We start from the raw sequence: 12,117 nt of genomic DNA, 5'->3' as shown, positions 1-12,117 counted from the left end.
CAGACTGGTTCCAAATAGGAAAAGGAGTACATCAAGGCTGTATATTGCCATCCTGCTTATTTAACTTATACGCAGAGTACATCATGAGAAATGCTGGACTGGATGAAGCACAAGCTGGAATCAAGATTGCTGGGAGAAATATCAATAACCTCAGATATGCAGATGACACCACCCTTATGGCAGAAAGCGAAGAAGAACTAAAGAGCCTCTTGAAAGTATAAGAGGAGAGTGAAAAAGTTGGCTTAAAGCTCAACATTCAGAGAACAAAGATCATGGCATCCAGTCCCATCACTTCATGGCAAATAGATGGAGAAACAGTGGAAACAGTGGCAGACATTTTTTGAGGGGGCTCCAAAATCACTGCAGATGGTAACTGCAGCCATGAAATTAAAAGACACTTACTCCTTGGAAGGAAAGTTATGACCAACCTAGACAGCATATTAAAAAGCAGAGACATTACTTTGCCAACAAAGATCTGTCTTGTCAAGGCTATGATTTTTCCAGTAGTCCTGTATGGATGTGAGAGTTGGACTATAAAGAAAGCCTGAGTGCCAAGGAATTGATGCTTTTGAACTGTGGTGTTGGAGAAGACTCTTGAGAGTCCCTTGGACTGCAAGTAGAGCCAACCAGTCCATCCTAAAGGAGATCAGTCCTGGGTGTTCATTGGAAGGACTGATGTTGAAGCTGAAACTCCAATACTTTGGCCACCTGATGCAATGAGCTGACTCATTGGAAAAGACCTTGATCCTGGGAAAGATTGAGGGCAGGAGGAGAAGGGGACAACAGAGGATGAGATGGTTGGATGGCATCACTGACTCAATGGACATGAGTTTGAGTAAACTCCAGGAGTTGGTGATGGACAGGGAGGCCTGGTGCACTGCAGTCCATGGGGTCACAAAGAGTCAGACATGACTGAGCAACTGAACTGAACTGATGTTATATTGCTAAAAGGTTTAATTAAGTTATTTAAAAGGACACTCTAAGATTGTTTCTAAAGCTTATGTCAGTAACCAATCTTTGGATAAAGGTCAAATGCTCCATGATGTACAACCAGGAGATGAACACTTGGCTATAATCATTTAACTGAGTCAGATGACCTGGGGTATACTGGGCTATACCCAATGAAAGTTCTTGACTTAAATTCTTGCTTGTGACCTCACTAATAACTGCCAGATATATTATTTTCTATGTAGCCTGCTTCAGAAGGTTATTTCTTACATTACCAAATGTATGACTGAGCCTGTGATAAAATACTGATATGCAGTTCCATATGAGATCAATAATTGTAATAATGTAACTCTAGATATAGGAACAAGCAACAAGAGGAAATATTTTCCTGGACCAAGAGGCTAGTAAGACAGGCATGGTATGGTATGGTCCAGAGACTTTTGCTACTTACAAGGCCTGGTCTAGTGACAACACACTGAGTGGCCTCTCAATGGAGTCTTTGTTAGATCTGGGAATGAGCCTTCCCAACACCGTGGGACACATTGACCATGCAATGCTCCCAAAACATGGTCAAATATATGGCTATGAAGGGGCCCTGCTGACTGAAAGTTGGCCCATGCCAGCTGCCTCTACAAAGATTAAATCATGACCACTACAAGATGCTGACCTTCAACACCCCCTTGAAAGGAGTTCAGGGGGAGACAAAAAATAAGGCACTCTGTGCTCTGGGAAAAACCAGAAAAAAAAAAAAAACAGGCCTTCAGATAGTCAGATGTTTTCAGTGAAGATTTTTATGAGTCCAAATTCTTGCATCTTCTCATACCTAGAGAAACACTAATGTCACGAATCAATGTCTGGACCTGGTTCTCCTGGCTAGCCCCCCCACCCTGCAGCTTTCCTACGTCTATTAATCTTTGGGCCATATATCTTTAATTTTCTTGTTAAGTTTGTTTCTTCAAGTAGTAGTACATCAAGAATATCCCCTGGCCAACACCCAGACAGTGCTAGAACAAGCTGCCTTATCATTCTGTGGACTCTCATCTCCCTCTGTAAATGTACCCCGAGGTCCTCAGGCTATTCTCCCTTTGAGATCTTATACAGGAGACCACCCCCAGTGATAAAAAAAAAAAAAAAAAGCTCAAGGGAGACCACCAACAACTAGCTGACCTGGAGATGTCCTGACACCTTCTGGCCCTGGAAAAGTCTTCTGCCATATTGCCCGAGGAACCTTGGAAAGGACACCCACTCCTTTGGGCAAGTGGGTTCATCCCTATCAGCCAGGAGATGATGTATGGGTTAAAGATTAGATTAAAAAAAAAAACAAAACACACACTTCAGCCAGTTTGGACAGGCCCTCACACAGTTGTCCTGGCAACCCCTACTGCTGTTAGTTATACATGTCATCCCTTGGATCCACCACACCACAGTCAAGAAGGCAGCTACTTCCTGTGACGAGGACACCTGGAAAGCAGTTTAGGACCCCAAAAACCTCCTCAAGGTCCAGTTCCAAAGGCAACGGCCCTCACCCATGAAGGACGCTGAGCCCTGCTCTAGTCACTCTGGAAGCTGACTAGTCAACACACAGCAGAAGCTTGAGGATTCTTCATCCTTGCTCTAGCCACACTCCAGCAGCTGGCTGGCCAATGCACAGCAGAAGCTTGAGGATCCGGCTATCAAAACATTGATGGATTTTCATTGTCAATTCTGGCCTCTATCCCTAATTGGTATTATTGCTGTGCTCTTTGCTACAGGACCAACTAGTTACAGGACCAACTAGACTCCTTGGCTGAGGTGGTTTTACAGAAAAGGAGAGGGCTAGACCTACTGAGAGCTGAAAAAGGATTCTTCCTCTTCTTGAATGAAGAATGCTGCTTTTATGTAAACCAATCAGAAATAGTCAGGGACATGGCCCAACAGCTAAGGGAACAAATCATGAAAAGGAGGGAGAAACTAATTTCTGGGGTGATTGAAACAATATCTGGGCATCCATGCCCAGTCATGAGCTGGGCATCATGACTTCTCACTTTAACAGGTCCTCTCTTCATGCTTTTTGTGGCACTCTTGCTTGGCCCTTGTATTCTCAATGCAATTACCCAGTTCATAACCTCTCGGATTGAATGCATAATGCTACAAATGGTAAAAGCTCAATATAGTCCCCTAAATGATAGGGAGCTCTAAATGTCTTACTAAAACATGAGATGATGCTTTCTACAACGAGTGATAGAAGCATTGAGAGGAGAGAATGAAGAGGAAAAGTTAAAATTTTACATAACCTCCTGCTTGTTCTGCCTCTGTAACTCAGCTTGCTCCTTGCAAAGTTTGGATCACTAAGGTCACGTAGCCTCAGAAATCGGGGACTTACAATACTAGGAACTGGAGCTTACCTCACTCACCCTTGTCCTGCTCTTTGCAATTGCCCTGCCCCTGCAAACCTGCTTAATCATGCCTATCTGTGTAAAGGTCAGGCATCCCTCTCCCCATCTTGACTCCTGTTCCCACACACATGAAACCCCTTAGTTTAAAGCAGCCTATTAGCAGCCAGTGTTGCCCACGATAGTCTGTCTATAAAAACTCTAGAACCCTTTTGTTCAGGGCTCAGAGCTTAGAGTGTTAACTCCTCTGGGCCCACCAGTGTAATAAACCTGAATTCTCCAACTCTTCAAGTGTGGTGCTTGGTTTCTCAATTACTGGTTTCTGCAACAGTAGAAGAAAAGATTTCTTAAAATAAGAGGGAAAATCTAGGGTGTCTGAAATCTGGCTCATAAAAGTCCCAGAAAGAGAAAAGGGAGAAGAGGGGGAAGCCATTAGCAAATAATAAAAGACAAATTCCTAGAACTAAAAGTCAATAGTCTTCAAATTGGAAAGACTCACTTAGAGCCCAACAAAAATGAATAATAAAAGACTCACACCAAGACATATATTTGTGAAATTTCAAGAAAAGTGGCTTAAAGATAAGACTTTCAAAGCTTCAGATATTAAAATATATGTCACATTCAAAAGATCAGAAATCAAAAGAGGGAGGAGCCAAGATGGCAGAGGAATAGGATGGGGAGACCACTTTCTCCCCTACAAATTCATCAAAAGAACAATTGAACGCAGAGCAAACTTCACAAAACAACTTCTGATCGCTAGCTGAGGTCATCAGGAGCCCAGAAAAGCAGCCCATTGTCTTCGAAAGGAGGTAGGACAAAATATAAGAGATAAAAAGAGAGACAAAAGAGCTAGGGATGGAGACCTGTCCCAGGAAGGGAGTCTTAACAGAGGAAGTTTCCAAACACCAGGAAACCCTCACACTGGCAGGCCTGGGGGAAGTTTTTGAATCTTGGAGGGCAACCTGACTGGGAGGGGAAAAATAAATAAAACCCACAGATTACATGCCTAAAAGCAACTCCCAGCAGAAAAGTACCCCAGACGCCCACATGCACCACCAGCAAGTGGGGGCGGAACGGAGAGGAGCGGGCGGCATTGCTTAGGGTAAGGACCGGGCCTGAGTGCCCGGAGGGGAATCAGAGGGAGCTTTTGTGAGATTCCAACTTAAACTGTGGGAAAGCAAAAGAGAGAGAGAAAATTAACTGGCCTGAACACACTGCCGGCCGTTCGCAGAACAAAGGGTCTGAGCAAGTCCAGAAAAGAGCTAGCCTGCAGCGGACTGGCCCAGCCCCAACGGAGGCAGGAGGCAGCGGGGAGGGGCAAGGGGCAAACTTGGCCCCAAAGACGGCATCCCCTACCACACTGCAAACAGGCCTCCAGTTTCTAACCAAAGACTTCCTGAGATTCTGGATGGTCAACATCCGCCGGGAGGGTCGCGGCTAAACTCAAGGCGCATGCACCCGACCAGTGCGGGGGGAAACTGAGGCTGGGGCCGTGGAGAGGAGAAGACGCACTGCACCTGGGGAGAGTGCGCCCGTCAAGCTCCTGGCTGCCTGAGCTGCTCGGGCCGGGAAGGCACAAAACACAGGCGCAACCGAGTCCGCGCTTTTGTGGAGTACCTGAAAACTGGAACCGCACGCAACGCAGGGCACCCTCCATATAGAACAGCCGGGAGCCTGAGCAGTGTAGACGGGGAGAGCACACACCTGTGAGTGGGGCCAACCCAGTGTGGCTGGAACACTGTGAGTGCTACCCACACACAGCGATGTCTGCCTGCAGCGCCCCTCCCTCCCCACAGCAGGACTGAACTAGCGAACCTGAACAAGAGACCACCTCCGCCCGCCTGTGTCAGGGCGGAAATTAGACACTGAAGAGACCGGCAAACAGAAGCCAAATAAACAAAGGGGACCGGTGCAACAGATTAACATCCCTATAGATAACACCGACTACACCGGAAGGGGCCTGTAGATATCGAGAAGTGTAAGCTGGAACGAGGAGCTATCTGAAACTGAACCGAACCCACACTGACTGCAACAGCTCCAGAGAAATTCCTAGATATATTTTTATTATTTTTTTTTAAGTAAAAAAAAAAATTTTTTTTTCTTTTTTGTTTTTTATTGTCTTTTAAAATTCCCTATTACTCCCCCACTACTCCTTAACTTTCATTTTCATATATTTTTATGATTTTTTTAATTAGGAAAAAAATTTTTTTCTTTTTTTCTTTTCTTTTTTTCTTCTTTTTCTATTATTTTCTTTTAAAGTCCTCTATAACTCCTCTACTACTCGTTAATTTTCATTCTCATTTCACTATAACCTTGCAAAAAACAAAAAAGAGAAGCCCTATTTTTAAACCGAACTTCATATATATCTCTAAAATTTTTTGTGTTCTTGTTTTTAATATTGTATCTTTAAGAGTCTAACCTCTTCTCTAGATTTTTAATCTTTGTTTTTCAGTATATGATATAAATTGTGGACATTTAAAAATCCAATATTCAGTTCCCATTTTTATTCCGGAGTGTGTTGATTACTCTCTCCCACTTTTGACTCTCCATTTTCTACCTCAGAACACCTCTATTTCCTCCTTTCCCTTTCTCTTCCCAATCCAATTCTGTGAATCTTTGCGGGTGTCTGGGCTACGGAGAACACTCTGGGAACAGACAACTGCATAGATCTGTCTCTCTCTTCTTGAGTCCCCCTTTTTTCTCCTCCTGCTCATCTCTATCTCCCTCCTCCCTCTCCTCTTCTTCATGTAACTCTGTGAACCTGTCTGGGTGTCCCTCATGGGGGAGAATCTTTTCACCATTAACCCAGAAGTTTTATTTTCAGTGCTGTATAGTTGGAGAAGTCTTGAGACTACTGGAAGAATAAAATTGAAATCCAGAGGCAGGAGACTTAAGCCCAAAACCTGAGAACACCAGAAAACTCCTGACTACATGGAACACTAAGTAATAAGAGACCATCCAAAAGCCTCCATACCTACACTGAAACCAACCACCACCCAAGAGCCAGTAAATTTCAGAGCAAGATATACCATGCAAATTCTCCAGCAACGCAGGAACATAGCCCTGAACGTCAACATACAGGCTGCCCAAAGTCACACCTAACACATAGACCCATCTCAAAACTCATTACTGGGCACTCCTTTGCACTCCAGAGAGAAGAAATCCAGTTCCATGCACCAGAACACCGACGCAAGCTTCCCTAACCAGGAAACCTTGACAAGCCAATCGTCCAACCCCACCCACTGGGTGAAACCTCCACAATAAAAAGGAACCACAGACCTCCAGAATACAGAAAGCCTACTCCAGACACAGCAATCTAAACAAGATGAAAAGGCAGAGAAATACCCAACAGGTAAAGGAACATGAAAAATGCCCACCAAGTCAAACAAAAGAGGAGGAGATAGGGAATCTACCTGAAAAAGAATTTAGAATAATGATAATAAAAATGATCCAAAATCTTGAAAACAAAATGGAGTTACAGATAAATAGCCTGGAGACAAAGATTGAGAAGATGCAAGAAATGTTTAATAAAGACCTAGAAGAAAAAAAAGAAAAAAAAAAAGACCTAGAAGAAATAAAAAAGAGTCAATTAAAAATGAATAATGCAATCAATGAGATCAAAAACACTCTGGAGGGAACCAAGAGTAGAATAACGGAGAAAGAAGATAGGATAAGTGAGGTAGAAGATAAAATGGTGGAAATAAATGAAGCAGAGAGGAAAAAAGAAAAAAGAATCAAAAGAAATGAGGACAACCTCAGGGACCTCTGGGACAATGTGAAACGCACCAACATTTGAATCATAGGAGTCCCAGAAGAAGAAGACAAAAAGAAAGGCCATGAGAAAATACTCGAGGAGATAATAGCTGAAAACTTCCCTAAAATGGGGAAGGAAATAGCCACCCAAGACCAAGAAACCCAGAGAGTCCCAAACAGGATAAACCCAAGGCAAAACACCCCAAGACACATATTAATCAAATTAACAAGGATCAAACACAAAGAACAAATATTAAAAGCAGCAAGGGAGAAACAACAAATAACACACAAAGGGATTCCCATGAGGATAACAGCTGATCTATCAATAGAAACCCTCCAGGCCAGAAGGGAATGGCAGGACATACTTAAAGTAATGAAGGAGAATAACCTACAACCTAGATTACTGTACCCAGCAAGGATTTCATTCAGATATGAAGGAGAATTCAAAAGCTTTACAGACAAGCAAAAGCTGAGAGAATTCAGCACCACCAAACCAGCTCTTCAACAAATGCTAAAGGATCTTCTCTAGACAGGAAATGCAGAAAGGTTGTATAAATGTGAACCCAAAACAACAAAGTAAATGGCAACGGGACCATACCTATCAATAATTACCTTAAATGTAAATGGGTTGAATGCCCCAACCAAAAGACAAAGACTGGCTGAATGGATACAAAAACAAGACCCCTATATATGCTGTCTACAAGAGACCCACCTCAAAACAAGAGACACATACAGGCTAAAAGTGAAGGGCTGGAAAAAAAAATATTTCACACAAACGGAGAACAAAAGAAAGCAGGAAAATGGGCCAAAGAACTAAACAGACATTTCTCCAAAGAAGACATACAGATGGCTAACAAACACATGAAAAGATGCTCAACATCACTCATTATTAGAGAAATGCAAATCAAAACCACAATGAGGTACCATTACATGCCAGTCAGGATGGCTGCTATCCAGAAGTGTACAAGCAATAAATGCTGGAGAGGCTGTGGAGAAAAGGGAACCCTCTTACACTGTTGGTGGGAATGCAAACTAGTACAGCCACTATGGAGAACAGTGTGGAGATTTCTTAAAAAACTGGAAATAGAACTGCCATATGACCCAGCAATCCCACTTCTGGGCATACACACTGAGGAAACCAGATCTGAAAGAGACACGTGCACCCCAATGTTCATTGCAGCACTGTTTATAATAGCCAGGACATGGAAGCAACCTAGATGCCCATCAGCAGATGAATGGATAAGGAAGCTGTGGTACATATACACCATGGAATATTACTCAGCCGTTAAAAAGAATTCATTTGAATCAGTTCTAATGAGATGGATGAACCTGGAGCCCATTATACAGAGTGAAGTAAGCCAGAAAGATAAAGAACATTACAGCATACTAACACATATATATGGAATTTAGAAAGATGGTAACAATAACCCTATATGCAAAACAGAAAAAGAGACACAGAAATACAGAACAGACTTTTGAACTCTGTGGGAGAAGGTGAGGGTGGGATGTTTCAAAAGAACAGCATGTATATTATCTATGATGAAACAGATCACCAGCCCAGGTGGGATGCATGAGACAAGTGCTCGGGCCTGGTGCACTGGGAAGACCCAGAGGGAGCGGGTAGAGAGGGAGGTGGGAGGGGGGATCGGGAGGGGGAATACATGTAAAACCATGGCTGATTCATGTCAATGTATGACAAAACCCACTACAATATTGTAAAGTAATTAGCCTCCAACTAATAAAAATAAATGAAAAAATAATAAAAAAAGAATAAAAACAAACAAAAAAATCACAATTTGTTTATCCATTCTCCTATTGGCAACATTTTGTTTCCAGGTTTAATTATTATGAATAAAGATGCCATAAATGTTACTATTAAAAAAAATCAGAAATCAAAAACTAGTGGACTTCTCAACACTAGGAGAAGCTAGGAGACAATGGTGCCATGGCTTTCAAAACTATAAGGAAATTTTTTCCCAATCTTTCAATTTAGAACATAAATTTAAAATATTTTTTAAACAATAAACTCTCAAAAATGTATTTCCCTTGTACTCTCTCTTAGGAAGCTAAGGAAAAATTTGTTCCAGCAAAATTAAGGGAATAAAATAGTACATGAAGGGGCAATCAGGTGGTATCTGATGGAGTCCCTAATTAAGAACACAGAGCTGAGAAATCAAGGAGACTAAACTGGTCCAGTTAGAACTGAACATGGACCAAAAGACTGGTTCTAAATAGGAAAAGGAGTACGCCAAGGCTGTATATTGTCACCCTGCTTATTTAACTTATATGCAGAGTACATCATGAGAAACACTGGGCTGGAAGAAGCACAAGCTGGAATCAAGATTGCCGGGAGAAATATCAATAACCTCAGATATGCAGATGATACCACCCTTATGGCAGAAAGTGAAGAAGAACTAAAGAGCCTCTTGATGAAAGTGAAAGAGGAGAGTGAAAAAGTTGGCTTAAAGCTCAACATTCAGAAAACTAAGATCATGGCATCTGGTCCCATCACTTCATGGGAAATAGATGGGGAAACAGTGTCAGACTTTATTTTGGGGGGGCTCCAAAATCACTGCAGATGGTGATTTCAGCCACGAAATTAAAAGACACTTATTCCTTAGAAGGAATGTTATGACCAACCTAAACAGCATATTAAAAAGCAGAGAGATTACTTTGCCAACAAAGGTTCGTCTACTCAAGGCTATGGTTTTTCCAGTGGTCATGTATGGATGTGAGAGCTGGACTATAAAGAAAGCTGAGCACCAAAGAATTGATGCTTTTGAACTGTGGTGTTGGAGAAGACTCTTGAGAGTCCCTTGGACTGCAAGGAGATTCAACCAGTCCATCCTAAAGGAGATCAGTCCTGGGTGTTTATTGGAAGGACTGATGCTGAAGCTGAAACTCCAATACTTTGGCTACCTCATGCAAAGAGTTGACTCATTGGAAAAGACCCTGATGCTAGGAGGTATTGGGGGCAGGAGGAGAAGGCGGTGACAGAGGATGAGATGGCTGGATGGCATCACCGACTTGATGGATATGAGTTTGAGTAAACTCTGGGAGTTGGTGATGGACAGGGAGGCCTGGCGTGCTGCGATTCATGGGGTCACAAAGAGTCAGACACAACTGAGTGACTGAACTGAACTGAACTGAACTGAAGCTGGTTGAAGTTCTCAGGGCATATGACTTAGAGAGGACAATGCACAGAGAGAATTCTGAGAACTGGAAAGGGTTTTTGCCTCTAGTATTCAACAAAATACTGATCAACACATGCATGTGGAGGAAAGTGCCCAATGCCAGAGAAAGAGCCATCCAAAAAAAATAGAGGGGACAAATACTAATGCTTACACAGGCCCAGGAATAGTGTATGTTCTCACTGGTCAAATCAGAAAATCTCATGATTCATGGGGCACTTGTTAAAGTACTCAGAAGGGTCTTGCCTCAGTAGTGGGGAAAAACTTCCCCTGTCTAAATACTGCTTTGATCACACCTAACAAATTTTCAAAGCAAGACCTAAAAGGAACAAGCTATTTTCAAGTAATTTAACTGTGTCCCAGAACAAAGTTTAGGAATATTTATAGGAATATAAAAATATACAGCATCCAATAAGATAAAATTCACAATGTTTAGCATCCAATAGAAAATAACCAGACGTACAATGGACAGAGGAACCTGGTGGGCTACAGTCCATGGGGTCGCAAAGAGTCGGACACAAGAGGCTGAGCACAGACACACAAAGAGGCAAGAAAATAAAACCCATAATGAGGAGAAAAAAGTAAGTAGTTGAAACTGACCCAGATATTAGAATTAGACATTAAAGCAATGATTATAACTGTATTCCATATGTTCAAAAAGCTAGAGAACCCTAACTTCCTGCTCATGCTCAGCAAATGACTTTGCCTCCTATTTTAGAGAGAGACGGGTAGATATGAAATGATAAATTATCTAATTTCTCATACCAAACTGCTGGGCATACCAACATCCACATCCATTACTTGGCCATATACCTTTTTTCCATACCTTCAGTTTTGCCCATCTCTAGCTGACCTCACATCCACTTTTAAACTCATTCATGTCTCTGCTATCTAAAAAAAAGTATTCACAACCTTCCTTTATCTCATACTCATTCTGGTTATCACCATAATTTTCTCTTTCCCTTTACAGGAAACTTCCTAAAATAATTTTAATTTCTTCACCTCTAATTTATTCTTCTTAAATATTTAAAAGTTATTTATATTAAGGTAATGTGTATGTGTGCTCACTCAGTCATGTCTGACTCCTTATGACCCTATGGAGGAGCCTGCCAAGCTTCTCTGTCCATGGGATTTTTCAGGCAAGAATACTGCAGTGGGTTGCCATTTTCTCCTCCAGGAAATCTTCCCAATTCAGGAATCAAACCCACATCTCCTGCATCTCTTACACTGTCAGGCTGATTCTTTACTACTGAGCCACTTGGGAAGCCCCAATTAAATAGTCAAATATTGCTAATAGTAATACTGCAAGAAATGGCAATCTCCTCTCATCTGCAATTTCTGCTCTCCAATGATAAGAATACTGAGTATTTATTTTGTACTGGGAATTATTTTTTAATTAATTATTATTGGCTGCACTGGATCTTTGTTGCCACATGCAGGCTTTCTCTAGTTGTGGTGAGCAGGGGCTACTCTCTAATTGCAGTGGCTTCTCTTGTGGAAGCCCCCTAGTGGCTCAGACGATAGAGTCTGCCTGCAATGTGGGAGACCTTGGTTTGATCTCTGGTTCAGGAAGATACCCTGGAGAAGGAAATGGCAATCCACTCCAGTATTCTTACCTGGAAAATCCCATGGACGGTGGAGCCTGGAGGGTTACAGTCCATGCGGTCACAAACAGTTGGACACGACTGAGAGACTAACGCTGCTCTTGTTGTGGGGCATGGGCACTAGGGTGCTCAGTCTTCAGCAGTTGCCCTGAGGCATGTAGAATCTTCCTGGAACAGGGATTGAGTCCATGTCCCCTCCATTGGCAGGCAGATTCTTAACCACTGGACCATCAGGAAAGTCCACATGCT

The 12,117-nt window shown here is 42.3% G+C and overlaps 1 protein-coding gene across 6 annotated transcripts in view; it reads right to left on the bottom strand.

The window, feature by feature from the left end:
- The window catches only part of MID2 (midline 2), a 108,093-nt gene that overhangs the window by 20,074 nt on the left and 75,902 nt on the right, over positions 1–12,117 (bottom strand). The gene's annotated exons all lie outside the window — the stretch shown is intronic.

The sequence above is a fragment of the Cervus elaphus genome, chromosome X (assembly GCF_910594005.1).
Source record: "Cervus elaphus chromosome X, mCerEla1.1, whole genome shotgun sequence".
NCBI classification, from domain to species: Eukaryota; Metazoa; Chordata; class Mammalia; order Artiodactyla; family Cervidae; genus Cervus; species Cervus elaphus.
The sequence above is the reverse complement of the archived record's forward strand: the minus strand, read 5'-3'. Positions and strand labels throughout refer to the sequence as shown.